The sequence below is a fragment of the Hypanus sabinus genome, chromosome 1 (assembly GCF_030144855.1).
Source record: "Hypanus sabinus isolate sHypSab1 chromosome 1, sHypSab1.hap1, whole genome shotgun sequence".
Taxonomy (NCBI): Eukaryota; Metazoa; Chordata; class Chondrichthyes; order Myliobatiformes; family Dasyatidae; genus Hypanus; species Hypanus sabinus.
This window is the reverse complement of record NC_082706.1, coordinates 174410930-174430965: the sequence shown is the minus strand read 5'-3', so window position 1 is coordinate 174430965 and position 20036 is coordinate 174410930. Positions and strand designations below refer to the sequence as shown.

Genomic DNA, 20036 nt, shown 5'->3' with positions numbered 1-20036 from the left:
CTACGGCTAACAATGATGCAAATACCTCAACCACATCTCCCGCAATTTCTTCTCTAGCCTCCCACGATATTCTTGGATAAACCTGGTCAGGTGCTGGATACTTGAATACCTTCATATCTTTTAAGACATCTAGTACCTCCTCTATGGTCATGTAGACTAGACCTTAGACCTTACCATTTACTTTTCCTGTCTTTCTCCTTGGTAAAACCAGAGAGGACATATTTATTAAGGACCTCACCCATCTCCTGTGGCTCCACATGAAGGTGTCTCCTTTGGTCTTTGGGGGCCCTTTCTCTATCTATTTACTCTTTTTCCATTAATATACATACAATCTCTTCAGATTTTTCTTAATCTTCTCTACAAAAGTTGTTTTATGCTGCCTCTTGCCCTCCTGATTTTGTTCTTGAGTACACTTCTGCATCCATTGTACTCTTCCAGGTATAGGCTTGATCCTCGTTCCTTGTACCTGACCCATTCCTCCTTTATCCTGGCCAGGATCTCAGTATCACATCCAGAATTGCCTAACCCTGCCAGCCTTGTCCTTCCATTTAACAGGAACAAGAAGATCTTGTGCTCTATCTCACCTTTAAGATAGTCTTCTTCTTTTTATGGGTGCTTTTGTGTTTCTTTGTTTTGTGGCCGCACGTAAGTAGACAAATCTCAAGGCTTGTATAATGTATGCATGCCTTGGTAACAAATATACTTAGAAGATTGAAAAACCTCCCAGTTGCCTGTGATCTCTTTGCCTGCAAACCACCTACTCTAATCATTCTGTGCCCTGCAAGGGCAGCAACACGAAGCAAAGGGAAGCAACTCAAACCAGCGGCCACTCAGAGGGAAGTGACTCAAACCAGTGGCCTCTCCATGTGAACCAACTCAGTCCAGCGGCCTCTCCAGGGCAGTGACACAAACTTAGCAGCCTCTTCTCAAGCCACTCGCTCTCTTCCACATTTGCCCTGATATTTTAATCTTCCTTGACTCTTTAACGGTGAGAAATGTAGTTAATCATGGACCCTCATATCATCTCCAAGCTTCTCCTCATGCTCGCATTTCTCTCCTGGAGTTATCTTGGGATCAGCAAAACACTAGGTCACTCGCTCAATCTACAGAGTGTAAGGCACAGGTTCCAACAGTTTTAGAAACAAAATTAGGATAACAAGAATAAGTAAAAGACATAGAAAAACTAAAATGATTGACTATGTGGAAGATGTCGTTCGAAGAATCGTTGTTCACTGGCGCCATCTTGACTTAGACGGGTAGATAAATGTAATGAAGTGAGACTGGGGTATTATATGGAAACTTGGCTAAGGGAGGGACAGATTGATGTTCTTGTTGTTGTTTGTCAGTTTTTGTGTGAGGGAGGGGTTTGTGAGTTTTTGTTTCTTTTTCTTTTGGTGCAGAGGGTGATTGATGTCTTTCTTTCAACTACTTCTGTAGATTTCTGTATTTTATAGCTATCTGGAGACAACTATTCTCAGAGTTTGAGTCTGCGTACATACTCCGATAATAAAACAAACCTTTGAACCTTTAGATCCCTTGCATTAAAGTAAATACAATTTAATCCAATAGACCTTCTTCACTCATGACCAATTTTCTGCTGGTCATTCCTATTCACCTTGCTATCACTAACTTTGGCATCACCTTCCAGCTTCTCATCTGCATCCCTGGTGCTTGGGATCTTGGCCCCCCCCCACCCCCACACATCTAATTTAAACCCATCCTAACAGAACTAGTAAGTCTTGTTAGATTTGTCATTTGCATTAAGCACGTAAAGAGTCGATAAGAGACATAGCTGCAGAGTGCAGAGGCAATATTTCAATCATGGTGTCACAACTAGGGAAATGTTCTCAAGCAACTCTAATGCAAATATCAAATTCTTGAATGACTGTGTGCACAACAGGCAGTTAAGATCATCAAATATTGAAACGATTTGGGGAATTTGTAATTAATTCACTTTTATAGCAGCTCATATGGCTACGACGGACAACAGCATTGAAGCTTTCCGTCATCAAGTGCTTGTAAAGAATTCACTAATATGAGGAGGCAGGAAGTTAAAGGGTAAAATAATAGCTTAATTTGTTACATGTACATACAGTGAAATGTGTTGTTTGAGTCAAATCAACTCAGTGAGGATTGTGCTGGGCAGTCCCCAAGTGTTGCCATGCCTTTGGCACCAACATAGCATGGACACAACTCGTAACCCTAACCTGTATGTATTTGGAATTTTTGCACATTATTAGCAGAAGGCCAACAAAATCATGATTTAAAACACCAGATTTGTTCAAATGCCTTTTTTTAAAAAAATTCTTGTTTCTTCTGTCACTAAACATTTCAACTTGGTGTCCACAATTTAGCTGTAAATAATTTTTTCATGAGTGCAGCTTGTCATTTTTGACATTCAAGCATCTGTCAGACTCAACATAGAGCTTCTGTGAAATCCACATCTCTAAACTATTGTAAAATTTAGTGTGCCCTAGAAAAGCTGTCAAAAGACATGAATTGTTCACATGACATCCAACCAGAAGTTGCTTCCATTCACAACAAGATGAAGGTATTGGAAAATGCTTAATGGCACAATTTTGAGATAGCATTCTTCAACAGAATAAAATGATCATCTGGCAGCTAGAGAAGTGACATTTTTTTCTGAGTAAAACATTCAATTACTGCAACCACTTAAAACAATTGTAGCTTTCCTTGGTGATCAGTTCCAGAATTTTGAAAATGGAAGTTAAAAAGCGTGAAAGTTCTTCCACAAAATTATAAATGTGATCTAACAATTTTTGCCATTGAAGCACAATAACCTGAGACTTGACTAGGAGGGAAGCCAGTGGTTTTGGTCTGAAATCTTCGATGTTTTATTTGACCAGTTATTAGCCTGCTTTTATTGCAAAGAGGATGTGTACACAGCATGCTGGACATCACTGATGTTCAGAAATATGCCACTATATTTGCAGTATTTGAACCTAACGTCTGGAACAGAATTTTGCTGAATTCATGTAATACAGATTTTATGTACAGAAAGAGACAAATAAATATTCTGCAAAACTGTTGAAAATTCTAAAACAAAGAAGCTTTTATTCAGCAATCCCCTAATGTGTGCATTTTATGGAAACTCTTACTGACCCTGCCAGTTACAAACTGTGAAGGAGAATATACATTCATAACGATGGCAGGGATAAATAATTGAACTGAGATCAAAATGCATCAGAAGTGCCTGAATTCCATGTCTCTGAAGGCAGCTGAATTGAAACTGGAGCAACAAATTGTCTTCGGTGACATTGTACAAGACATTCCTCTCCCACAGCTTGCAGAAAACTGATCATTTAAAAGGCACAACACAAAACCTCATGAGGTTTTGCATGTTTGTAATTTCTCATATTTTGCTTTCATAATAATATGTAAATGAGTGCACGAAAGAGATTTTACAAAATACAAAGTTTTGTATGCGTTTGGTGGTTCTGGGCTGAGTAAAGAAACATTAACGATGTGTTGTGTAAGCTTTATTTTACCTTCAAGAATCTCCAATCATCACTGTGAGACATGCTCGAAGCCATCAGTTTGATTGGATGACACGGTAGCATAGCAGTCAGCATGATGCTACCTCGGCTTGTGGCATCTCAGTTCAGAGTTCAATTCTGGCTTCCTCCCTATAAGAAAGTTTGTACGTTCTTCCCATGTGGTCGTGGAGTTCCTCCGAGTGTTCTGGTTTCTTCCACAATCCAGAGAGTTAACACGTTAGTAAGTTAATTGGTCATTGTAAATTGCCCTGTCTTTAGACTGTGGGCTAAATCGATGGGTTTCTGGATGGTACAGCTCGGTGGGCCAGAGGTCTTCTTTCATGCTGCATCTCTAAATAAAAATAAATCAAATAAAATCTGTATTTTTCTTGCGATTTCTATGATGCAGTCCAAAGTAAAAAAAAATGTATTTTGTATCCGGCTTATTAAACATTTTCATGAGATAATTTTTTCTTCAGTTTTGTGTGGCAAAAATAAGTTTTGACAATGCACGTTCTGCTTTATTTACTAATTTGTCATGCAAATTATTTATTGTCTTTCCACATTAATATTTTTGATACAATTATGTTTTACAGAAGCGTTAGTATGGGGGAAAACCTCCAATTGTTTGTTTGCCATAGCCCCAATAAAGTTTATTTCATCTCAGCTGGCATCCTTGACCTTCCATTCAGCTAATTTTTACCAGACAACAATGACCACAAAGTGCACCCATGACAAACTCTTCCTAACTTTACTCATTTCTCAATAACTTTACCAATTCCTCACATTGGCAAAATTACACCACAATGCTCTCACAAGTGCAAGTTCATGTGACCAGTCCTCATTCATGTGACTCCTGCTTTCAAAATACATCCTGCAAAGCTGGTTTCTCAACTTCACAGGCAATGCCTGACAACTGAATTCCCTTTATTATCAATTTTCCCATTGTGTAATTTAATGTACCAGATCTTATAGTGTAAATGCCAGCCCATGCCCTATTGCTATATCTTACAGAGTGCCAGGCTGAAGCAGAGACCCATTCCTTCCTGAGGTGTCACATCAACCAGCTGTAGCTTCACCACAAAACCTTGGTGCAGTTGAGATTACTGGCAGTAGAGGTTGACTGTACCAAGCCTGGGAGTTCCTAGTTTCCAACGGAGATTCAAAGTGAACAGCTGGTCAGAAGGCTGGTGATTCATAGTCACGCAATGGATTCTGTTGATCTTGCTAATCTTCCAATTGGACATAACTATTGGCAGTTATGGTGCTAATTGATAATTTGAACATTCTGATCGTAGAGGTGGCTGTGTGTTACATCTTGTTTCACAAATTCTATTCCTTTCTCCTTAATTGAATCAAAATTTGGAAATGGAACAAAATGTGAAGTCATTTCATTGTATTTAGTGCATGACCAGGGACTATTTTCTCCCAGAATGCCTCTGACTAACTCAGTATTCTCGGCTGGAGGGGTTCCAGAGTGAGGCATCCCTGCACCCATATGCACAACTCCTACATACTGAAGCTCAGACTCACAACTCGCTCCATCATACCGCAGTTTACATTGCTTAGTTCTACTTTATAAGATGTAGAAATCCATTTCTTAATTAATCACACTTTAATCCACTTTTTAATTAAGCATAGAAAATCCGAGAACAATCATAAATACTTACTGCCTCTCTCTTACACAAATCACTATAAACAGAGCACTCTTCTTCCTACACACCCTCAATTTCAGCTCATTCCTGCCCTACCCCTTCCTTTTATCTCTCCCATTTAAGGGATCTTAGATGCTTGGTTCTCTACTACTAACCTGCTAAATTCTCCAAACAACTCTTTCTGTCACTGGAATTCGAGTTAGAATTGGAATTGGTTTATAATTGTGGCATGTACCAATACACAGAAAAGCTTGTCTTGTATATTGTTCATACAGATCGCAGTGCACCAAGGTAGAACAAGGTAAGACAATTACAGAATGCAGAATGAAAATGTAACAGTAAATGTAAAAGTGCAGTGGAGGTAAACAATGTCATAATGAAGTAGATTGTTAGATTAAGAGTTCATCTTCTTGTGCTGGCTCAGTAGTCTTCTAACAGCAAAGTAGAAGCTGTCATTGAGCCCAGAGGTATGTGTCTTTGATTCTTCTGCCCGATGGAAGAGGAGAGAATGCCTGGGGTGGGTGGGATCATTGATTATGATGGTTGCTTTACTGAGGCAGTGACAAGTAAGACAGAGCCACTGAAGAGGAGACTGGTTTCCTTGATATGCTGAGCTGTGTCCAAAACTCTCTGCAATTTCTTGCAGTCGGGTCACATGCAGAGCAGTTGCCAAACTAGATAGGATGCTTTCTATGGTCCATCAATAAAAAATGGTTTGGGTCAACAGAGACAGGCCAAATTTCTTCAGCCTTCTGAGGAAATAGAGGCATTGGTGGGGTTTCTGGGCTATGGCATGCATATGGTTGCACCAGGACATGTTATTGGTGATGTTCACTTCTAGGATCTTGGAGCTCTCAACCTCAACACCACTAACGTAGACAGGATCATGCGTGCTGCGCCACCTCCCAGAGTTACTGACTGGCTCTTTTGTTTTACTGACATCGAGGGAAAGGTTGTTGTCATGACACCATGCTACTAAGCTTTCTATCTCCTTCCTTCCCTCCGACTCATTGTTATTTTAGATACGATCCATTACAGTAGTATCATCTGCAAGCTTGTAGATGAAGTTAGAGCAGTATCTAGTCACACAATCATGAGTGTACGGGGAGTAGAGTAGGGATCTAAGGACACAACCTTCTGTATTACTATAAATCCCAAGATAGCCCCTTTAAATCATAAAGCAGAACATGATTTTCCATTTGTTATAGGTAAGTTTCGAAACAGAGCCATTACCGAAGGTAGGACTGTACCACGTATACTTTAAGTGGAAATACCCTGGGAATAATTGTGGAGCCGCAGATTGCTGCTTGACATATGTGAATCACACTTCAATATGTACATATATGCTTCGAATTTTACCCAAGTCAAAAATCATGACCCTTTAGAAGAAAGGAATCTTGTCTAAGATACTAGAGGGCGCTGGCTCTCCATGCCTTGCTAATGAGTCAGCATCATCAGTCAGGAGAGGGCAAAAATGTGAAGTTGGAACTGGAAGTGGGTATTATTGAGTTATTTGCTAGTGTCCCTGACAGTGGTAAACATATTTTAAGTGTCTTTATGTCTCACAGTTTTAAAATGGAGGCCTAAAGGAATAGTTAATACAGTGGCGATAGTGAAATATCACTTCACTATGTAGCATATCTTTGAATTTAAATGTACTCTTTGATGGGAAATTTAAATGTGTGTGATTAAGTGGCAGATTGACACATTAGGATTCAGTCCTTGTATCGGGAAGGGCTTATTTGAAGTTAACTGACTGTTGGTTATGCGCTGACTGCAGCTCTATTAACAGTTGTGTTAATGTCATCAAAATGCCTTCTTTCCTAAAGAACTCAGCTGAAAATTCCCAAGAGCGTTGTACCTTCACAGAACATTTGTTTTTTTCCCCCCTTCCCCACAGAGCAGCTTTCAGAGTGAAATCTTTTAACAGGTGAGTGCCTGAACTATAATAACAGCCTTTATTGTCTGTTATGCTGGGAGATAATACTCTAATGATGAGATCGTTTCTGTTTCCTGTGTTCAGTTGATAAAACAGACTTCGCATTAAAAAGAACTAACGTGCTTATTTCTCAGAAATGGGTCATGATGAGAGACAGAAAATGAAACAATGAGTCAGATAAATACATTGGACAAAAAATGAGTCCGTCTCTGTTACAAGTGGGCAATTTCTGTTTCCCAGATTTCTGAAATATACTGCACATGTGATAGTTTCTACAAACGGGGGAAGAGAAAAATAAGTTAATCCTTCTTTGTACAGTACTTACAAACATAGGTGGAAGACATTTAACCCCTTGAACTCAGTCTCTGGACTATGAACTCAATTTTGCCCTTTATTCCATGACGAGCAAGATTCTAACAAATTCAGGTCTAAAATCTTCGTGTCATTGAAAAAAAAACCTGAAGCAGGTCAGGGATGACTGTGTAGATACCTTCCTAGGATCCATTGACAATAGGCTGAATGAGTTAGAAAAAAAGGACTGGAATTATGAAAGAGGGGTTCTTGTAGAGGAGGGTCATGTAGGAGAGAGATAGTTCTTAAGTAGTTCTTTTAGATCAAGGATAATTTACTTCCATTTCTGCTTTGATAAGGAGGTGATTGTAGGAATCAAAGACTTCCACTGATGCACTAATAGCCCTTGGTCTTATTCTTGCCTTTCATATACTGTATCCAACTGCCCTCTTGCCTTTCCATTGATACCAGAAACTTTAGACATCCTGATTTCCATGCCTGTTCTGTGCTCTAAACTTGCTTTTATAAATATCTTATTTGCCTTTTAGTGAAGCTGGTGATGCAGTTTTATAGAACATAGAAAACCTACAGCACAATACAGGCCCTTCGGCCCACAAAGTTCTGCCGAACATGTCCCTACCTTACCCGAAATTACTAGCCCTCTATTTTCCAAAGCTCCATGTACCTATCCAAAAGTTTCTTAAAAGACCCTATTGTATCCGCCCCCACCACCATTGCCGGCAGCCCATTCCATGCACTCACCTCTCTCTGAGTAAAAACTTACCCCTGACATCTCCTCTGTACCTACTTCCAAGCACCCTAAACCTGTGTTATCTTGTGACAATCAATTTCAGCACTGGGAAAATGCCTCTGACTATCCACATGATCAATATCTCTTATCATCTTGTACACCTCTATCAGGTCACCTCTCATCCTCTGTCGCTCCAAGGAGAAAAGGCCGAGTTCACTCAACCTATTCTCATAAGGAATGCTCCCCAATCCAGGCAACATCCTTGTAAATATCCTCTGCACCCTTTCTATGGTTTCCACATCCTTCCTGTAGTGAGGTGACCAGAACTGAGCACAGTACTCCAAGTGGGGTCTGACCAGGGTCTTATATAGCTGCAACATCACCTCTCAGCTCCTAAGTTCAATTCCTCGATTGATAGAGGCCAATACACAATACGACTTCTTAACCACAGAGTCAACCTGCGCAGCTGCTTTGAGTGTCCTATGGACTCAGACTCCAAGATCCCTCTGATCATCCACACTGTCAAGAGTCTTACCATTAATACTATATTCTGCCATCATATTTGATCTACCAAAATGAATCACTTCACACTTATCTGGGTTGAACTCCATCTGCCACTTCTCAGCCCAGTTTTGCATCCTATCAATGTCCATCTGCAACCTCTGACAGCCCTCCACACTATCCACAACACCCCCAACCTTTATGTCATCTGCAAACTTACTAACCCATCCCTCCACTTCCTCATCCAGGTCATTTATAAAAATCACTAAGAGTAGGGGTCCCAGAACAGATCCCTGAGGCACATCACTGGTCACCGGCCTCCATGCAGAATATGACCCGTCTGCAACCACTCTTTGCCTTCTGTGGGCAAGCCGTTTCTGCATCCACAAAGCAATGTCCCCTTGGATCCCATTCCTCCTTGCTTTCTCAATAAGCCTTGCATGGTATACCTTATCAAATGCCTTGCTGAAATCCATATACACTACATCTACGGCTCTTCCTTCATCACTGTATTTAGTCTCATCCTCAAAAAATTCAATCAGGCTTGTAAGGCATGACCTGCCCTTGACAAAGCCATACTGACTATTCCTAATCATATTAGACCTCTCCAAATGTTCATAAATCCTGTCTCTCAGGATCTTCTCCATCAGCTTACCAACCACTGAGGCAAGACTCACTGATCTATAATTTCCTGGGCTATCTTTAATCCCTTTCTTGAATAAAGGAACAACATTCGCAACCCTCCAATCCTCTGGAACCTCTCCCATCCCCATTGATGATCACCAGAGGCTCGGCCATCTCTTCCCTCACCTCCCACAGTAGCCTGGGGTACATCTCATCCAGACCCGGCGACTTATCCAACTTGATGCTTTCTAAAAGCTCCAGCACATCGTCTTCCTTAATATCTACATGCTCAAGCTTTTCAGTCCGCTGCAAGTCTTCACTACAATCACCAAGATCCTTCTCCATAATGCATACTGACGCAAAGTTTTCATTAAGTACCTCTACTGTTTCCTCCGGTTCCATACACACTTTCCCACTGATAGGTCCTATTCTTTCATGTCTTATCCTCTTGCTCTTCACATTATATTCCTTCATGCCCCTAACTGGTGGATCTTTGCCCCCAACTTACTTTAGTTTCAACTGCTCCTCAACAAACATTAAAAATATTTATCCTATTACAGAAATAGAATAGTAATCATGCTGAGTAGAAGCAGTTTCAACAAATACCCGAGCGACAAGCACCTGGCTGAACTCAATGGGTCAAGCAGCATCTGTGAAGTGAAAGGAATTGTCAGTGGTATTGGGTCAAAAGGCTGCATCAGGACCACAACCTTGTCTTCCTTCATGAAAAGCTTTGAACAGCAAACCCACCACTAATGATTTTGTAAACAATGGCTGAAAGTGGTTATCTTCAATAGCAAAGCACTAAATGGGTCTCAGTAGAATCATCTTACTCAAAGATGTTTTTTTTTTGGCTTTGCATCATTGATTGCCAATGCATGGTTTGCTTTAAATATTGTTTTTTGAGTATGAAACACTTACTATGTAACTAAATACAGAGATGGGTGATACAAGGAAAGAAAATCCACATTCAATCTAATAACAATATCTTCAGACAATAAAGCAAAAGCAGCCAAATTCCTAGACGATTTTAACCAGATAAATGTAAATGAAGAAAAAGGTTTTTTTTAAATATGTAACACTATTCGCATTTACAGGATAGGCCTCAACACTAAGAACCCAGAAATAAAATTTAGTATTTGTGATAGTGCGGGAAACAGAGCAGCCATTTTTCTGCCAAACAGTTTAGTGATCTGCCAGTGTTGGCACCTGCCCTACAGACAACAAGTGTTCTCGTGCCAGGAAGGGTTATCTCTCCAAAGGGCCTGCTGCAGCACTTTAATGGGGTAGGAACAAACATCAAAGTGAAACGAAGGCCACTATGATCAACTGGGCAAAAACTTTAGAAGACCAAGTATGGCGGTAAGATGGCGATTGCTTAGCTGCTCCGAACTTTTGTTCCGTTATTTTCGCTATCTTTGCACTAAATGTCTCCATGTTTTAAACCTTAGTTAGGAACTTTATTTGGTTTCTTTCACTTGCCTGTGAACACATCTACCTTACAATGTCTAACAAGAGTTCTAAAAGCGGGAGAAAGGAAGTTCCCGCTCTGCCTTCTGAGACCCTCGCTGCGCTGGAACAGCATCGAGATGATATTTTAAAGGAATTTAGAACGGCTTTCAGAAGACGAAGTATAGCATCGCTCAAGGGTAGAAATTAATAGCAGGATGTGTCAACTAAATATGGCCTTCCGTCATATTATCATACATCATCACTCAAATTTGCAGGTGAAATTCAGTTTGTAGTCAATACAACTGAATTTTGGAATTGGCTTCAGCCAATGTATTACCATATCACAACCATCGAGCATAAGGCCACAGGAGAATATTCTGTTCCTATATGTGAAAATTTCAGAATTCACAGGTGGTTGGTGCTGAGTATACTAAATCTGTATTTATCATTCCAGGATTGCAGGTGAAGATCTTGAAAGATTTATGAAATGATCACCTCTAGATCACCCTTGACTATCTTAAAAATATCTACCCTTAAATATCCATGTTAGATGGGTGGATGCTGAATTGACAGCAATATATGGGACATAATTAAAAGCAACTTTGGGAATCATGGTGAGAGCTGCTCCTCACATTGTAGTGTAGATTCTTTCATAGAGAAACCATGGATTGATTTTCATCAGATTACACCTTCAAGAAAAATGCATCTTCATCAACCAGATGGAATTGCTTGGTACTCACCATACATCGGACTCCCATGGAAAACTCATCTCAATCTTCTTTTTGCTTCATGACCACATCCAAGTCATGATCCCAACAAGTGGGTCTACAACAGAATTAAATATATTAAAGATTGGTGTCAAGTAAATCTGTCACTGAACTTTTGCTAACCTTGCTCACTTCAGTGTTGCACAATGTGGAGACAATAATCCAGAGGCAATAACATCCAAGATCTACCATCGAACTGCAATATGCAGACAGTGTTGTTTCTCTGCACACTGGGAAAGCAAGCCTCAATCCTTCAACGATTCATTCATTCAAGCATATGCAGGGATAGGCTTCATACTGAACACCTGCAAGACAAACATCCTCTGCCAACCTGCACCTGCTGTACAACATTACCCTCAAACCACAATGCTTCATAGCAAGACCCTGGACATTGAAAACAATTTTTTTCTCTCAGGAACCACCTCCTGGCAAAGGCAGACAATAATGCTGAAACCGGCCATCATCTTCAATCACTTGCAAAGGCTTTGATAATTAAGTAAATTTAAAAATCATGATCTCAAATCTGACACAAAACTCATTGTGTGCTGGGCTGCAGTGATTTCTGCATTGTATCTGCTTCTGAAACCTAGACTACCTATGAGTCATGTCAAGGCTCTGGGAAGATTCCACCAACACTGTCCTTGCAAAATACTCCAGATTCAATGCAAGGACAAGTAAATCAACATCAATGCCCTTTCTCACGCCAGCATCACTAGCATTGAGACTCCAGTTACACTCAGTGGCTAAGTTGCTCAGGCTACATCACCTGCATGCCCAACACTTGATTGACAATTCTCAAGTTCTGTCATGGAAGGGAATGACCAAGTCAAATAAGGAAAAGATTCAACAATACGTTCAGAGCTTCTTGAACAAATCCTGGTTAGCTCTGGCCCATCACGGCTCAAAGTAGAGAAGTATCTTTTGGGATGGCATTGAGAACTTCGAGTCCAAACACTGGTAGGACGCAGAAACCTCCATTAACAATGGAAAACGCATATCATCTAACAAACTACTCACGTCAAGCATCATCTGTCCCATTTGTGGAAGTCAGTCACTGTCTTCATTGGTCACTTAGAGCCCACAGATCTGGAGAAGTAAGTTATTCTCTATCTCTATTGACTGCTTAGGAAGTTTCATCTCCAACAGTGTTATTCATAAGTTTGACTATACAGAATCTGAACAACAAATTAGCCTTTGATGATTAAGGAAATTTAAAATCAGGACCACAGACCTGGCACTAAACTTGTAGCCTACTAGGCAGCAGTAAATTAGCCATTCATCATTATCCTTTAAATTAACCATTGCTGAAAATCCATATGGAATAATCATGCAAAATAGTTTATGATCTTCCAAATATATACAGTACACTTAATAACTTAAAAGCGACGTACAGATGTAGCTTACACAGTGCCTCAAATCTGCTTCATTATATGATCATTACTGATCTTTACACTGGCCTCAGACCCATTAACTTGCCCATTTCTCATCATCCTTGATTTCTCTGCAGTCTAAAAGGATTTTCAAGATGTGCTCGAATATACTCAGTTGACACAGGATCGACAGATCTCTGGAATAACTTGACTTCAGGTATTAAAAACACAACTGCTGAAGGTAGAAAAAACGAATGAGGTCAGCAGAAATCTGAATGCAACCTGTGCCAAAATCAGCACTAAGTCATTTTATTTATTGATTGACTTAGAGATACTGTCCTGAACAGGCCCTACCGGCTCGGCAATCTACCCTAATCACAGGACAATTTACAATGTCCAATTAACCTAGTTTGACTTTGGAATGTGGGAGGAAATGCAACATTCACAGGATGGATGTACAAATTCCTTACAGACAGAGCTGGAATTGTACTCCAAGCTCCAATACTGTAATGGCTTCACGCTGGTCGCTAGTCATTCGTGATATTCTAGTTTTTACCTTGAGAAGAGGGAAAGAGAAAACAACTATCCCTTCCTGTTTTAATCCCTGTTCTATTCACACTGATTTGATTGAACATTCTGGGGCAAATTCAAAAAAAAAACAGAAAGAGCATGGTTCTCTCAACACTTGAGCCCATTTCAGTCTCAGTACATCTGTTCTATTTCAATTGATGCTCACAGATTCATGGAAGCAATTCTAAGGTCACTGATTGTATCAGAGAACAAAGCAACAGAGGACTGCAGCTAAACATGCACATACATACCTGATAAAGATTAGTTTCCCTTTAATAGCCTCTGCTCTTCGCCTGGTGGCACATGAGGCAACCAATTCCTTCCACATCCAGCAGATCGTGCTCTAGGTCGTTTCCATAACAAAGGCCTTTTTTTTATGTGGTCAGCTCATTAGCCTGACTCATAACTCTCACCCAGGCAATCGAGCTAGATATGTTGATGGGGGAGGGCCACTACTCATCTCCCAACCAACGTAATTGCCCTGTTGGAATTCAGCATGGTATTTGGAACAGGTCAGTAGTCTGTTTACTGTGGTTTTTATAAATAGAGGTTTGGATTCATTCTTTCCCAATACTGAATCAGGAAAACTGCCACTTAAACAACATATTTCATATTTGTTTCACTGAAAGCATGAACGCTGAATACTGTGGTGTGAGCATATGAAAAACATACAAAAGATAACCTAATAAAATTTATTCTATGTGTTAATACAACCTTCAGATGGAAGGGCCAACTAATCTTGTATGAAAATACTGAACGCTGCATTTTCCTGACTTCTATTTCTTGGGTGCTCCCCTGACAAGTGCATACTCAGCCAATAAGCATTATATTTGAGTCATTAATTCCGGACTAATTTGCAGGTTTCGTAAAAATCACAGTCAATTTAATCAGTCAACAACACAAAGGTAAATAAAGCAAAATCATTAACACCACAAACAAGGCGATCAAGCTAATATATTACCAGCTGTAGGAGATCCTAACCGTGGATTGAGTAGCAACCAGCACTTGAGGGAAGGTTTCAGTTGGGAGGTAGGGCCTAGTTTTTTTTATTGAGGCCAGGTGGAATATTCTTGATCATGCCCCCTGCCAGCTTTCTCTCTGGCCTTGGCACCAGACTTCAAAGCTGCCAACCAGCAGGTCTGGATGGCATCACTGAACCTTGAAATTTAAATATTAATGAGACCTGGGAGTTAAAAACTAAGATGGGCACACAGGCATCTGCAGATATTTTGATTTACAAAAGCATCATTATTGAAGAGGGAAATGATCATACTCCAAAGTAGCCTCGGTCTCGCCACCCTGTTCCTGTTGGGCAATTAGGATTAAAGTCGAACTTTTTATGTATAAAATAGTAACATCAGAGCATGATTTGTCATTCAATCTTTGTTTCCCTGCAAAGAAAACTGATAACCAATAGAGGTGAATGATTTTCTACATTTCAGTTTTGTGCTGCAAAACTGGAGTTTTATCAGGTTTCTGACTGGTATGTTACCTCCTGTTTTCTATTTTCCATTTCGTGGACAAATTCCCCTGCATTTCTCCAAGGGTTAATCTTTGCACACCACATTCACCCATAGAAAACCACACTATCAAGCAATTTACATATCAATGCCATGCAGAGCCAACAATATTCAAAATGACCATCACACTTGCAGCTGTGCAGTCAGAACCTATTCACTATCTGCCAACTATTAATCCCAAACAATGTAAAATGGTTTCATCCATCCGGGTTTCTCAGCACTTGATTGATTGGTAACAAAAAGCTTTTTGACAAGTCAGTTAATTTATTTTCACTTTGTTGTTATAGGATAGGCTAGAGCCATGCAGATATATCTCACAACACCCACGCTACTACAGCTAAACTGAGCCCTTAAGATATATTATGAGGTTCACGTAACTTAGGAAAGCAGTTCCCTTATCCCCTGCTTTCTTCTTTCACAAGTTCTCCATCGAAGCAAATTATTCATGCTGGGGCACAGTTCTACAAATGTTGTCAGTCTTCCAGCGCCTCAGTCGAATAGCCTTTATTAATGTGTGATCATGGACACTGCACATCAGTTAATTATTCAACCATGGGAGCTTCTTAGTTATGCCCATGTTTCTTGCCCTTAACGTTCCTGCAGGTAGATTCAGTAGTGCTTGCAATGTTTTTACTGAAAGGTGGTCAAAGAAGAAATCACTCCAAGTTGTATACTTTGATAATAAATGGATCTTTAAACTTTAGAATTTCTCTCCTTCTTAGTTTACCGAGATAAATCCCTGCCTGCTGCCTGTAAGGAGTTTGTACGTTCTCCCCAGATGCTCCAGAATCCCCCCGCAGTCCAAAGACGTACCGGTTGGTAGGTTAATTGGTCATTGTAAACTGTCCCGTGATTAAGCTAGAGTTAAATCAGGCGTTGCTGAGCAGTGTGGCTCGAAGGGCTGGAAAGGCCTATTCTGTGCTATATCTCAATAAAATAAAAATAATAATGCAGCCAAGCTTGTCCAAATTGGCAAGGGGTTGGCTGTAATAATTCTGCAATATGGAGCTGGGGTTCACAGGTTATTAAGGATCCAAAGGATAATTTGATTCTATTTTTCCACTGCTGCATACCTGATGTATTATGGAAATGTACCACAGATAGCAAAAGGTAGGGTTAATTATCTTTCTGCTACCTCGAATTGCAATGTGTAATTTATATTAATTTATAATAAATAGTATGTACAACTGGACAGTTAATATAACATAGAAATACAGTTGTACCTGTCCAGTGACTCTTGTAAGACGTAAACATGAGGTTACCAAAGGTTTCTTCAAATACATAACGTGTAGAAGAGAGTAGATATGGGACCACTGGAAAGTGATTCGGAGAAGTTGTGATGGGGAACTAGGAAATGATGGACAAGCTGAATAAGTATTTTGCATCAGTCTTCACTGTGGAAAACACTAGAATTATGATGGAAGTTCAAGGTGTTAGGGGTCATGAAGTGTGTGAAGTTAACATTACTAAAGAGAAGGTTCTTGGGAAACTAAAACATTTGAAGCCAGATTAAGTCACCTGGGCCAGATGGTGTACACTCCAGGGTTCTGAAACAGGTGGCTGAAAAGATTGTGGAGGTATTAGTAATGATTCTTCTAAAATCACTAGATTCTGGAATGGTTCTGGAATACTGGAAGATTGCAAACATCAGAAGAAAGGAAATTATAGGCCAGTTAGCCTGACCTCAGCTGGAGATGTTAAAGTTGATTGCTGAGGATGTGGTTTGGGGGACTGGGAGGCCATAGTCAGTATGGTTTCCTCAAGTGGAAGTCTTGCCTGACAAATCTGTTGGGATTATTGAAAGAAATTACAAGCAAGAAGAATTGGTTGATGTTGTGTACTTGGAATTTCTGAAGGCCTTTGACAAGGTGGCACGTATAAGGCAGCTTAGCAAATTAAGAGCCCATGGTGTTACAGGAAAGATACTAGCATGGATAAAGGAGTGGCTGATTGGCAGGAGGCAAGGAGTGGGAATAAAGGAGGCTTTTCTGGTTGGCTGCCAGCGACTGGTGGTGTTCCACAGGGGTCGTGTGTTGGGACTGATTCTTTTTATGCTGTATGTCAATGATTTGGATGATGGAATTGATACCTTTGTTGCAAAGTTTGCAGACAATATGGAAATTGGTGAAGAGGGAGGTAGCATTACATCCTTGCTTTTATCTGCTAGTTCTCTTGAAATGAATGCTGACATTACATCCACTTTCCTCACCACCAATACAACCTGCAAATTAACTTTTAGGGAATCCTGCACAAGGATTCCAAAGTGTCTTTGTACATCGGGTTTCTGAATTTTCTCCCCATTTAGAAAACAGTATATGCTTTCATTCCTTCTGCCAAAGTGCATGACCATATACTTCTCAGTACTGTATTCCATCTGCCCATTCTCCTAATCTGTCTAAGTCCTTCTGCAGCCTCTCTACTTCCTCAACACTACCTGCCCCTTAGTAACGTCTGCAAACTTGGCCACAAAGCCGTCAGTTCATCATCCAATTTGTTGACGGTCAACATAAAAAGAAGCAGTCTTGACACAGACCCCTGTGGAACACCACTAGTCACAGGCAGCCAATCCCAAACACATTCCATTATTCCCACTCTTTACTCCCGCCAATCAGACAATGCTCTATCCATGATAGTATCTTTCCTGTAATACCATGGGCTCTTAACCAGTTAATCAGCCTCATGTGCAACATACTTGTTCAGTTTGTCCTCCATTTCCTTGTCTGCAGAATCGCTTGTGTTTATGGTGTTAATAAGGCTAGGATGTAACAATAAGTGGTAGCATTATAGAGAATACACAGGAACAAAGGGATTTTGCTGTCTCTGTCCAAGTATCTTGAGGGCAGAATCACAAATAAATAAGATGATTAAGAAAGCATACATATGCTTATCTTCATTAGCTGGGACATAGATTTAAAAGCAGAGAGGCTATGATACAACTACATTAAACAATAGTTAGGCCAACACAACAGTACTATGTGTGGGTCAGGTCACCATGTTATAGAAAGGACGTAATTGCACTGGGTGGGGTGGGATTCGGGATGTCTGGGACAGAGGACTTCAGCTATAAGGAAAGACAAAACCAGTTTTCTTTTCTTTGGCTGTGGAAAAGGCTGAGCGGTGACCTGACAGTGATATACAAAATTTTGAGAATCTTAGATTGAGATAGTGAGAAACCTAGTGGAAAATGCTTAGCTGAGGTGTTTATGACCAGAGGGCATGGGTTTAACTAAGAGATAAGGGATCTGACAAAGATTTCTTCACACAAGGGTCATTTGAAACTTAGAAGCCAGTACCTGAAGTGGTGGCGGAAGACGAGCCATATTTAGATAAACACTTGTTGCATTGCATAAAAGCAATGGGCTGAGTGTTGAGCAACAGGGTTAGCATAGAAAAGTATCTGATGGTTGGCACAGAGACGGTACTGTCGTCTGATGAGTCTGTTTCTATGCTGAACGATCTTATGACTTAATGACTCTATGTACTGCAGTTTGAATGTGCCTAATTGAATCTTATTCCGACAAAATCAGTGCTGCTAATACTTCACCAAAGGTTTCTCCTAATCTGTTTTATATTCAGTGGAAGACAAGCGGAATCCCATAGGTGGACTGTGAATAGCCAGTAGTAATCTTTTGTACTGGGGTTCCACCAGTCTCCTAAAAAGTAATGGCAGGCAACCAGGGATAGTACTTCTCCCTCACACATATTTGATTTTAATCAATCCGCCAGTTAAACACAAATCCTACACTTTGGAATTCTTTCCTAAACTCATCATCTCTCCATCTCTTACTCTTCATTTAAATCCTTAAGGTCACCAGGCCTCTTAGCATACCTTAGTGTCAGTTTTTCTTCTCTCTCTGAGCACTCTTTGAAACATCTTAAGTATTTCTTATGAAGTAAAAGACAAAGTAGAAATGCTTGTTGTTGTGGTTGTGGTTTAGAATTTATCGTTTTCAAGTGAGTGGTGACAATTCCAACCTTCAAAGTACACTTTGTTGCTGATAGATAAAGATTTCCTGTATACTTTTCCACTGATCTGAATTCTTCACTATCTACTCATTTCACACCTGACATCAGCAAACAACCTCACGCAACTTCATATTTTACTCCTGCTTTTCTGTTTTCTTGTTTTTTGATTTTAGTTGTGCTTTTGCAAACAGGAAAAAATAGTTACTGACTTTAATCAATTGTGTAGGCACAGAAGTCTGGCTTTGCTACACTGCATGTTGGGGGCTTCTCCTAATTTGAATATGTTACTGACAAGTATAAACTTGCTCTGAGAACTTGGCTGCTAGTCTGGGAGTTCTTTTTTTTTGCTGGGGCATCGATACTTAAGCAGGAAGTTGTAATGGGTGGCAGAAAGTTACTTAGTGGAGAGGAATGTGCAAGTTTGCCGACTTACTGCTGTAGAATCGGGGAAGCTGCTTATGTGAAATGTATTGAGGGAGGGCGACCTTACCTGGGGTAAAAGTCATTGTCCAGTGGAAAACCATCAACTGGATATTAAGTTGTGTGAAGAAGTGTTCTCATCTCAGGAGTAAGATAAATTTGTTCATCTTTTAAGGGGCTTTTAAGAAGACCACAACCTGTGCAGATCGGAAATAACATCTCCACCTCCCTAACAATCAACACTGGTGCACCTCACGGTGTGTGTTTAGCCCACTCATTGCTCTACTCTCGCTACACCCATGACTGGATGGCTAGGCACAGCTCAAATGCCATCTATAAATTTGCTGACAACACAACGGTTGTTGGCAGAATTTCAGATGATGACGAGAGGGCGTACAGGTGTAAGATATATAGCTAATTGAATGGTGTTGCAGCATTAGCCTTGCACATTCAGCGTTAGTATGACCAAAGACTTTAGAAAGAGTAAGCTGAGGGTTCCTGGGGTGTCAACATCTCTGAGGATCTAACCTGGACCCAACATATTGATACAGCTACAAAGCAGGAATGAAAGCAACTAAATTTCATTAGGAGTTTGAGGAGATTTTGTATGTCACCAAAAACACCAGAAAATTTCTACAGGTTTACCATAGACTGCACTCTAACTGGCTACATCACAATCTGGTATGGGGAGGTGGCGGTCACTACTGCACAGG

At 40.3% G+C, this 20036-nt stretch overlaps 2 long non-coding RNA genes across 3 annotated transcripts in view; one reads left to right on the top strand and one right to left on the bottom strand.

Annotated features, from left to right (window-relative positions):
- Window positions 1-3151: 3151 nt before the first annotated feature.
- LOC132382197 (uncharacterized) lies at window positions 3152-13771 on the bottom strand. The gene is made up of 3 exons (XR_009508236.1): window positions 13669-13771; window positions 11451-11535; window positions 3152-3849 (listed from the first exon to the last, which is right to left on the bottom strand). It is a non-coding gene; the product is annotated as an uncharacterized LOC132382197 (long non-coding RNA).
- A 60-nt stretch (window positions 13772-13831) lies between these two features.
- The window catches only part of LOC132382145 (uncharacterized), a 29289-nt gene continuing 23084 nt past the window's right edge, over window positions 13832-20036 (top strand). The window contains exon 1 of one of the 2 annotated variants that reach the window (XR_009508224.1): window positions 13832-13929. This is a non-coding gene — a long non-coding RNA (uncharacterized LOC132382145). Of the gene's footprint in view, window positions 13930-15826; window positions 16048-20036 lie in introns of those variants that run through there. The other variant, XR_009508220.1, reaches the window with a different exon arrangement.